The sequence below is a fragment of the Pantherophis guttatus genome, chromosome 15, assembly GCF_059756535.1.
Source record: "Pantherophis guttatus breed Tessera chromosome 15, ASM5975653v1, whole genome shotgun sequence".
Classification (NCBI taxonomy): domain Eukaryota; kingdom Metazoa; phylum Chordata; class Lepidosauria; order Squamata; family Colubridae; genus Pantherophis; species Pantherophis guttatus.
The window spans coordinates 5,824,917-5,834,428 of NC_142077.1; the positions used below are offsets into that span (position 1 = coordinate 5,824,917).

The window sequence follows — 9,512 nt, forward strand, 5'->3', positions numbered from 1 at the left end:
CCGACCTCTGTTTGCCCCATCGTGGCTGTCACTCATCACCAACACCACCTGCAAGTTGGTTCAAACCAAACCCCCCCACCACCACAGATGGTCCGGACTAATGAGGAAAAAAAATCCGTGCATTCCTCAACTTTCCCATCTATTCAAGGAAAAAGAGCCGAGAAAGTGAAAAAGTTGGAGCAAGGCATTTTTCTCTTGACTGGATCTTGGGAGGATTTTACTCTCCAAAGCTTTGCTTTATTTATTTATTTCCTTTATTCCCCGTGTCTGATCAGGGGGTTGGACTAGAAGACCTCCAAGGTCCCTTCTAACAAGGTCCCTTCTAGGAGCCTTGGTAGTACAGTGGTCTAAGCACCCTGTTATTACGACCAGCTGCCTGCAATTACTGCAGGTTCGAATCTCCCCAGGCTCAAGGTTGACTCAGCCTTCCATCCTTTCTAAGGTAGGTAAATTGAGGACCCAGTTTGTGGGGGCAATAAGCTGACTTTGTATAAATATACAAAAGTAGGAAGGCTATTGCTTCACGCATTGTAAGCCGCCCTGAGTCTCCGGAGAAGGGTGGCATATAAATAAATAAATAAAAAAACTCTTTTATTCTTATTCTTGATCTTTCTGCCCTTCTCAGTGAGCAGGGGGGGAGAAAACGTCTCTTGGGAACCAAAATTTCCCAAGAGACGTTCCCAATATAAAGAGCCTTGGTGGTGCAGCGGACTAAAGTGCTGTTAAGTAGCACTTAGCTGCCAGCTGCCTGCAAATACTGCGAGTTCAAATCTCACCAAGGTTGACTCAGCCTTCCAATCCTTCTGAGGTAGGTAAAATGAGGACCCGGATTGTGGGGGCAATAAGCTGACTTTGTATAAAAAAAAAAGAACACCGCTTGGGGGTGGGGGGCGAAAGCCCTACTAAGCAGGTCTATACAAAAGTATGAAGGCTGTTGCTTAACGCATTGTAAGCCGCCCTGAGTCTCCGGAGAAGGGCGGCATATAAATCGAACCAATAAATTTGAAAAGAATCTCCCAGGAATGGAGAAGAACCGAAACCTGCAGGCTGCCAAAAAGCAGGAAAGGTTGGATGGATGAAGGAAGGAGGGAAACGATTATGGTTTGTTCTCGATCAATTTCACAAACCGGCAAGCGAGGATTCCTTTAAATTCCTCTCTCTCTCTCTCCTTCCCCCCCCCCCACTTTTCTTTCCTGCTTAGACAAATCCACTTCTTTCTTTTTTTTTTCTCTCTTATGCCTGCAGTTTTTTTTTCTCTCCCACCTCCCTCCTTCTTTCATCCTTCCTTTCTCTCCCTGAGATTTTAATTACGTTCTTCTATTTCCATGCAACAGAGCTGTCATTTTCTGGCAGGCTTGATGTAATTATATTGAGCAGAGGCTCTGGCCTGCTTTTTCCCAAGACTTCAAGGGCCGTTTTTTTTTTTTTTTTTTTCCTGGGGTGGGTCTCTCCTCGCCCACACATACCTCTCCCCCCCCGCCCCCCACTCCAGATCAGTCTTTCTTCCAGGTATGTGCTCAGATAACAGATGGTCAAGAGAGCCATTCACTCTCTCTAATGAGCTGGCTCTTTAGTGAGCCACAAAAGGGAGATGTCTTGTTACCAAAAAAGAAGAAGAAGAAGAAATAGGTTGTTAATTAACTCTTCTCACTGGCTGTGCCTCAGACGGCAGGCAGATGGGTCTGGAAACCCTCATAAACATCAGAAGAAGCAACAACTCTGCACGCCTGCCCAGGACCGATCTTGGCCAGTCTGCAAAAATTCCCTCTTCCACATGTTTTTTACCGGTTGAGATGATCCATCTGTGGGCAAGGTCATCTGTTGCCCCCCCCCCCGCCAGCACCGCCCCATGATCGCCTACTGTCTTCAGATCAAGACAACCTCTTCGTACAACATATGGGGGAAGCTGGTTAATTTCAACTCGGGGACTATTGATTTATTGGGGTTGAAACAGACCATGCAAATCCAGCTCCATCTGGTTGGCTTATGACGAAACGGCAGCCGGCTAATCCAGAAAATGTGGGGATTCCATTAAGGGCGGTTCTGAGCACGGCAGACCAGCATTGGTGGACACCATAATAGGTTTCCTTCGAGGTGGGGGACTTCCGGGGAAGAAATGACGAACGGAAGAAGACAGGGTCCCCCAACCGCAAAGACAACGACCGCAGCGGAGTGAAGAGACCGTCTTTTTGTAATTCCTCCGGCGACAAGGGGAAGACCGGAGATGGCCCAAAAATCCTCCGTACGGCTCCTTATATATAGCAGTCTCTGGAGATGATGGAAAGCCATCTTCAGCCAAACTGCAGTTGATGCCTTTTTTTGTTACGGTTATTATTAGGAAAAAAAGAAAGTGAGTTCCACAGCTGAACATCTGGAGTAACTCATACGGAAAAAAAAACCTTTTGCTTTTCAGCAGCTGTGCAACTCAGCTTGTGGGCTTCCTTCAGGCATCCGGTTAACCATTGGGAGAATGTTGTGGCCCAGGCCCAAGTAGGTAGTATTAGACGCAAACAGTTCCAAAACAAACAGACTTGATTAGAACAGCGGAGATTCTCAGCGTCGTCCAAACTAAATGAAAGCAAACTCTTCATCGCACAAATTCTTCAGTCTAATTGCCAACCTTGGTATAAGTAGGCAAACTGCCAAAGGCTTCTCTTGGCAAAAGTTCAAAAGCAGAAGAGGCCGACCAGAGATAAGTGCAGCAAGACGATCAACGTTGTTTTCCGACAAAGAGCCCAAGAGCCGTTGCTGGTCTTTTAAGCCTTATGAGAGGGGCCAATCATGTCTTGGCCTTACTCCTGAGTCGTCCTCTTTGCTTTAGCTGCTCTTGCCTTCTGGCAGCTCTTCTCATACGTGCACTAGGAACAGGCTCCTCCTGTTCCTCTGCCTCTCTGCTGTCAGCCTCTGGAGGCTCCAGAGTCTGCACATCACTCCCAGATGGCCCTGGCCCCATCTCTGCCTCCGACGCAGAGCCCTCATCCAGGACTTCTCCAGGACTGGCCCCTGTTCTTCCTCAGCCTCATCGCTGTCCGACTCCACTGTCAGCTCCACAGGCTGCTGGCGAACCACAACAGAGAATAGGATGATGGGCAGAGGTGGTAGTCACTTACTTTCCCTACCAGTTTGCAACAACAACAACAATAATAATAATAATATGCAAATGGCATGGCCTTGACAGCTTTGAGTGCCAGCTATTGTCAGCACTTGTTGATAATGGCAGATTGTTCAGATTACGGCATCTTCGAACAATGCGGCCTGAGATTACGAGCTGGAAGGGGTGGAAATTCGCACACTACTTCGGTTTCCTCTTTGAGTGATGTTAATGGAGGTGTGTCGGATCTCATCAGCATGTTAATCTTTTCGGCTTTTGCCCAGGCTTGAATACAACACAAAAGGTAACAAAATTCTCCTTCATTGCTAACCCGGACTTGTTCCGTTCGTTTCTGTGAAAGGACACCGAGGAATGTTGTTGACTTAATGTATTTCCATCCTGAATCACTGCTGCTGAATTTAGATTGCGAGAGCCAAGAGTTTGTTTTGCTGGGGGAGGGGGGGTCTCTCTCCTTGGGGGGGGGCACCCCGTCAGGAGAGAATGGTTCACAGAATCATTAACAGCATCCTTATAAAAGGAATGCATGGCTTTTAAAAAAAAGATACCAGGAGTCATTAATTTTCTTTCTTTCCTTCTTTCTTTCTTTCTTTCTTTCTTTCTTTCTTTCTTTCTTTCTTTCTCTTTTTCTCCTTCTCTCTCCCTCTTTCTTTCTTTCTTAGTCCTTTTCTTTCTTTCTCTCTCTCCCTCCCTCCATCCCATCCCTCCCTCCCTTCTTTCTTTCTTTCTTTTTCTTTCTTTCTCTCTCTTTCTCTCTCCCTCCCTCCAACCCATCCCTCCCCGCCTCCCTCCTTTTCTTTCTCTTTCTTTCTTTCTTTCTTTCTTTCTTTCTTTCTCTTTCTTTATATCTCTCTCTCTTTCTTTTACTTTCTTTCTTTCTTTCTTTCTCTCTCTTTTTCTTTCTCTTTCTTTCTTTCTTTCTTTCTTTCTATCTCTTTCTTTCTCCCTCCCTGCCTCCTTTCTTTCTTTCTTCTTTCTTTCTTTCTCTTTCTTTCCCTCTCTCTCTCTCTAAGAAGAAGAGTGAATAGAATAGAACAGAGAAGAGTGAATAGAATAGAACAGAGAAGAGAGAATAGAATAGAATAGAATAGAATAGAATAGAATAGAATAGAATAGAATAGAATAGAATAGAATAGAATAGAATAGAATTCTTTATTGGCCAAGTATGATTGGACACACAAGGAATTTGTCTTAGGTGCATATGCTCTCAGTGTCCACAAGGAGAATAAAATACATTCATCGAGAATAAAAAGTTACAACACTTCATGCTAATCAAAGTTGCTAATAAACTTATCAAATCGTACTAGGAAACAAATAAAAGCAATATAAATCATAAAGATACAAGCAACATGGTTATAGTAATAAGTGGGAAGAGATAGACACTACTAAGGAAGAGAAGAATAATAGTGATAGAGTCTTAGTGGTTAATTTAACAGTGTTGTGGGAATTATTTGTTGAGCAGAGTGATGGCGTTCAGGGAAAAAACTGTCCTTGTGTCTGGTTGTTCTGGTGTGCAGTGCCCTATAGCGTCGTTTTGAGGGTGGGAGTTGAAACAGTTTATGTCCAGGATGCGAGGGGTCTGTAGATATTTTCCCAGCCCTCTTTTTGACTCGTGCAGTAGACAGGTCCTCCATGGAAGGCAGGTTGGTAGCCATGGTTTTTTCCTGCAGTTCTAATGATCCTCTGAAGTTTGCGTCTGTCTTGTTGGGTTGCAGAGCCAAACCAGACAGTTATGAAAGGTGCATTTGGGCTCCTGAAATCAGGAGCCATGTTTAAATTTCGGCCGAAAGAAAAGGAACGTCAGGAAAAGGACATCCCTTAGCTTTCCCAGCAGACCGTCCAAAATGTTTTTATCTCATTAAGCTTGTAAACAAGACGGACTTCTACAGCAGATTGAGTTTAGCAAACAAATTAAATGTTCCAGCGATTTACTGGGATTTGACTGTGGTCTTTTTTCCCCATCCTAGCAACCCTTCCAACCTCAGGAGGACTGAATGGTTGGCCTGGGGGGGTGGGGGGTGGGGGGCTTGAAGGAGAGGCAGTGTCCCCACTGTTTGTTCCAGTGACCCAATCTAACTGGCCCCTTTGGAGGAGAATTTGGGTCCTTTTTCAAGAGTTCATTGGATACAGCTTTTACAAAAGATCTTCAACCGGGGATGAAAAAGTTTTTTAAAACCCTACCAAAGGGAGGGGGGAGAGGGAGAGAGAGAGAGAGAGAGGGAGAGAGAGGGGGGGGATTTGCAAAGGGGAGAGGGGTAGAAAAAAACAGCAGAGCTTTTTCAAAAAAAAAAAAAAAAGAATAAATTTTTGCTGTGTCTGGGTTGAGCTAATCTGATTAGGCCAAACTCATGAACGGGACGGGTGAAAAAAGGGGAGAGCGCACAGAAAGAAAAGGGAATAGAGGAGCTATATTCCAAAGAAAAAGAAAACTAGTAATGTTGGGCAGGCTCAAACAAAAACCAAGGTCTCCGGGAGCTTGACGTATCAATGACAAGTTGATAAATCGTTTGAGAACCAAAACCAACTTAATTGATGGGTTTTAACAAACCCCCCCCATCCCCTCCTGTCTCTCTTCTTCTCTCTCTCTCTCTCTCTCTTTTTTTTTACCCCCTTGTTTAAAACTACAGGTATGGAAACAGAGGCTTAATGAGATTAAGGGAGGCCAAAAGGAAAGTTCTGGATGAATATTATATAGACCTTCGTAATGGATGTTTGGGATAACATAGGCGTTTGGGAGTTCCTGAATAAAGCATGGGTGGGTGGGTGAAGGGAGGGGCTATTGCCATTAATTAAATTAGCAGGGCTTGGATTTCTCAGTTTGTTACCCAGTCGTGCTATCTAGGTAGTAGAAAACACGGAGATGATAAATTCTGTAGAGTTAACTATAAGCAAGTGACAATTATTTGTTATGTTGGCTTGCTGTAGGATCTCAAAAGCACAGGGAGATTTTTACCATTTTTCCGTAATTGAGAATGGATTTATCAATCTATTTCCTTCCCTTCCCATCCCATCCCTTCCTTCATCTTCCCATCCTTCCTTCCTTCCTTCATCTTCCCATCCCTCCCCCTTCCTTCCTTCTTTCCTTCCTTCCTTCCTTCCTTCATTTTCCCATCCCTGCCCCTTCCTTCCTTCCTTCCTTCCTTCCTTCCTTCCTTCCTTCCTTCCTTCCTCCCTTTCTTCCTTCCTTCCTTCCTCTTCTCATCCCTCCCCCTTCCTTCCTTTCTTCCTTCCATCCATCCAGTGCTGGGTTTCAACAATTTTTACTACTGGTTCTGTGAGCGTGGCTTGGTGGGCGTGGCATGGCTTGGTGGGCGTGGCAGGGGAAGGATATTGTAAAATCTCCATTCCCACCCCACTCCAGGGGAAGGTTACTGCAAAATCCCCATTTCCTCCCAATCAGCTGGGACTCGGGAGGCAGAGAATAGATAGGGATGGGGCCAGTCAAGAGGTGGTATTTACCGGTTCTCCGAACTACTCAAAATTTCTGCTACTGGTTCTCCAGAACTGGTCAGAACCTGCTGAAGCCCACCTCTCCATCCATCCATCCATCCATCCATCCATCCATCGCAATGAAAACATGATAACAGTGTTTCAATATCTAAGGGCCTGTCACAAAGAAGAGGGGGTCAATCTATTTTCCAAAGCACCTGAAGGCAAATTTAAATTTACCGACAAAGAAATATCGGAAGACTAGTATAGCTATTTCAAGCTGTTTAGCTGTTCCATTCCATTCCATTCCATTCCCTCCCTCCCTCCCTCCCTTCCTTCCTTCCTTCCTTCCTTCCTTCCTTCTTTCTTTCTTTCTTTCTTCTTTCCTTCCTTCCTTCCTTTCTTTCTTTCTTTCTTTCTGATTAGCTCATTCCTCTGGTCTTCCAAGGTGGCCTCCCATAAACAAGGCTGCTTAGCTTTCTTGGTAAACAAAGGATAATCTCCGTTAATTGAGGATTTGGTTTCTATCTGTGCGCCTCTGTTTGTTGTTGTTGTCCTCTGAATTCTTAACATCTATGTAAGTCAATTCTTTAATATGCATGCATTTAGTAAAGCAGTGTAGAGCAACAAATTAAAAATGCAACTGAGCAACGCAACTCGTTTAAATGGAGTAGTTGTGAACTGTTATTTTGTGCCTCCTGCCTTGCCTTAGTTCCCTTCGAGAAACTTAATTGAGTTAACTCTTTATCTGCAATCAATATTTCTCTTCTTTTTCCAGATGACTTGAGGAGGACCAAAATATGATCTCAGATTGACTACATGAGAAATGCTTCTCAAAAAAAAAAAAAAATTGGATAAAAATACAAATGTGGCTGGAAAAGATGATAAAGCAGTATATTGATTTAAAACCAGAAATATTTTTGTTGGGGATTTTACCTGAAACTTACAGTAAAGGGAATGCATATTTAATTGTACACGTATTAACCGCAGCTAGAATTGTATTTGCACAAAACTGGAAAAGCGGAGAGATCCCTACTGAGGATGAGAATGTGGTAAGGAAAATACTAGAATGTGCAGAAATGAATAGATTAACACTTGCAATGAAGGAGAAAGAACAAACTAAATACTCTTATGACATGGGAATTATTTTATCAATGGTTAGAGAACAAAAATGGGAAGTTAGAAACAAAGAAGGAGATTAGTGAAATGTAGAAAATGTCTTAAGATAGAGATGTAAACAATATGATGATTGTTATTATTTAGGATTATCACGTTTAATATTATTATTATTACATTCCTATTAGAAGATATGTTAAGAGGGAAAAATGAACATGTTTATTATGCTCAATATTACTACTACTATAAGATCAGAGAATTATTATCAATGTAATGAATACTGTTGTAAATCTTGATTGCTACCCTGTTTCCCCTAAAATAAGACATCCCCTGATAATAAGCCCAATCGGGCTTTTGAGTGCATGCACTAAAATAAGCCCCCACTGAAAATAAGCCCTCCCCGAAAATATTTAAACGCATTCGCAGCCGGTCCCCGCCATTTCCTCTGGTTTCCTCCATGTGCCCCAAAATAATAAGACCTCCCCCAAAATAAGGCCAAGCACTTATTTCAGGGTTCAAAAAAAATATAAAACAGGGTCTTATTTTCAGGGAAACACGGTATCTCTCTCTCTCTCTCTCTCTCTCTCTCTCTCTCTATCTATCTATCTATCTATCTATCTATCTACCCTGTTTCCCCCAAAATAAGACACCCCCTGATAATAAATTCCATCGGGCTTTTGCGTGCATGGCAATAAGGCCAAGCACTTATTTCAGGGTTCAAAAAAAAAATAAGACAGGGTCTTATTTTCGGGGAAACACAGTATTGCACAGAGATATTTGACACACTGTTTAATGGAAGGTGGAATGTTTAAGTTAAAGAATAAAAAAAAATTAAAAAGAGAGAGAGAAATGCTTCTTTTTTCTCCCCCCCCCCTTTTTTTTTTGTTCCAAGCTACTTAAGGCTGCCATGTGTGCCTGTGCTCTGTTTTTCTTTTCAAATTCTTCCACACACCGGAAGAACACGTTCTGCCCCTTAAGCAAAGGAACGGTACCCCTGGAAGGACATGTAAGGAGATTTCCTCCGCCCTCCCCCCCCCATATTCCCCTTTGAGCCGATCTTAATACAGATGTAATTGACTCCGCTCTCGGCCGTCCGCATACAGATTGCATCGGCTCTGTCGCTATTATGCATCAACAAATTAACTGGCAACCTTTTGAAAAGGCCCACTCCTCGAGTGGGGCTCTCGAGGCTGTGTTTAAATCTGGACATTGCTTTTCCCTTTGATCTCAGGGGGGCCGCCTTTTCAAACATGTTTTCAAGCGGAGGGGAAGTCAGCAAATAAGGACTGAAGCGGCTGTTTGTGAAGGAAGGCCACATCTGTTTCATTCAGAAAGTCAAAAACCCACAGCTAACATTGCCTTCCTCGTCTTTTCTTCCTGCCCTGGGTGGCTGGCTACGCTTTGCAACTTCTCTTGGCTGGCTCGGTGGGGAGACCAAGGAGGAGAAAAGAAAATGGGGGGAGGGGAGAAGGAGGAGGGGGAAAATGCGGTTTTGAGGTTTCCTTCAACTTCTCAAGAGGAAGACCTGAGAAAGCAAGAGCTCTAATGGATAGCACTTATAACCTTTGTATTTTTATTTATTTATGTATTTGTCAATCATGTATAAGATAACAGATATAAGTATGAACACGGTTATGAATACAGGAAATGGATACGAATAAATGGGGACGGTAGGACAGGGATGGTAGGCTTATGCACAAACCCCTTACAGACCTCTTAGGAATGGGGTGAGGTCAACAGTAGACAGTCTTAAGGTGAAAGTTTTGGGGGTTTGGGGAAGAAATCACAGAGTCAGGTAGTGCATTCCAGGCATTTGACCACTCTGTTGCTGAAGTTGCATTTTCTGCAATCGAGTTTG

General features: G+C 43.5%; 1 long non-coding RNA gene across 1 annotated transcript; it reads left to right on the plus strand.

The window, feature by feature from the left end:
• Window positions 1–1,131: 1,131 nt before the first annotated feature.
• LOC148111867 (uncharacterized) lies at window positions 1,132–8,492 on the plus strand. Its single transcript, XR_015729929.1, has 2 exons — window positions 1,132–3,395; window positions 7,317–8,492. It is a non-coding gene; the product is annotated as an uncharacterized LOC148111867 (long non-coding RNA).
• The last annotated feature ends 1,020 nt before the right edge of the window (window positions 8,493–9,512 follow it).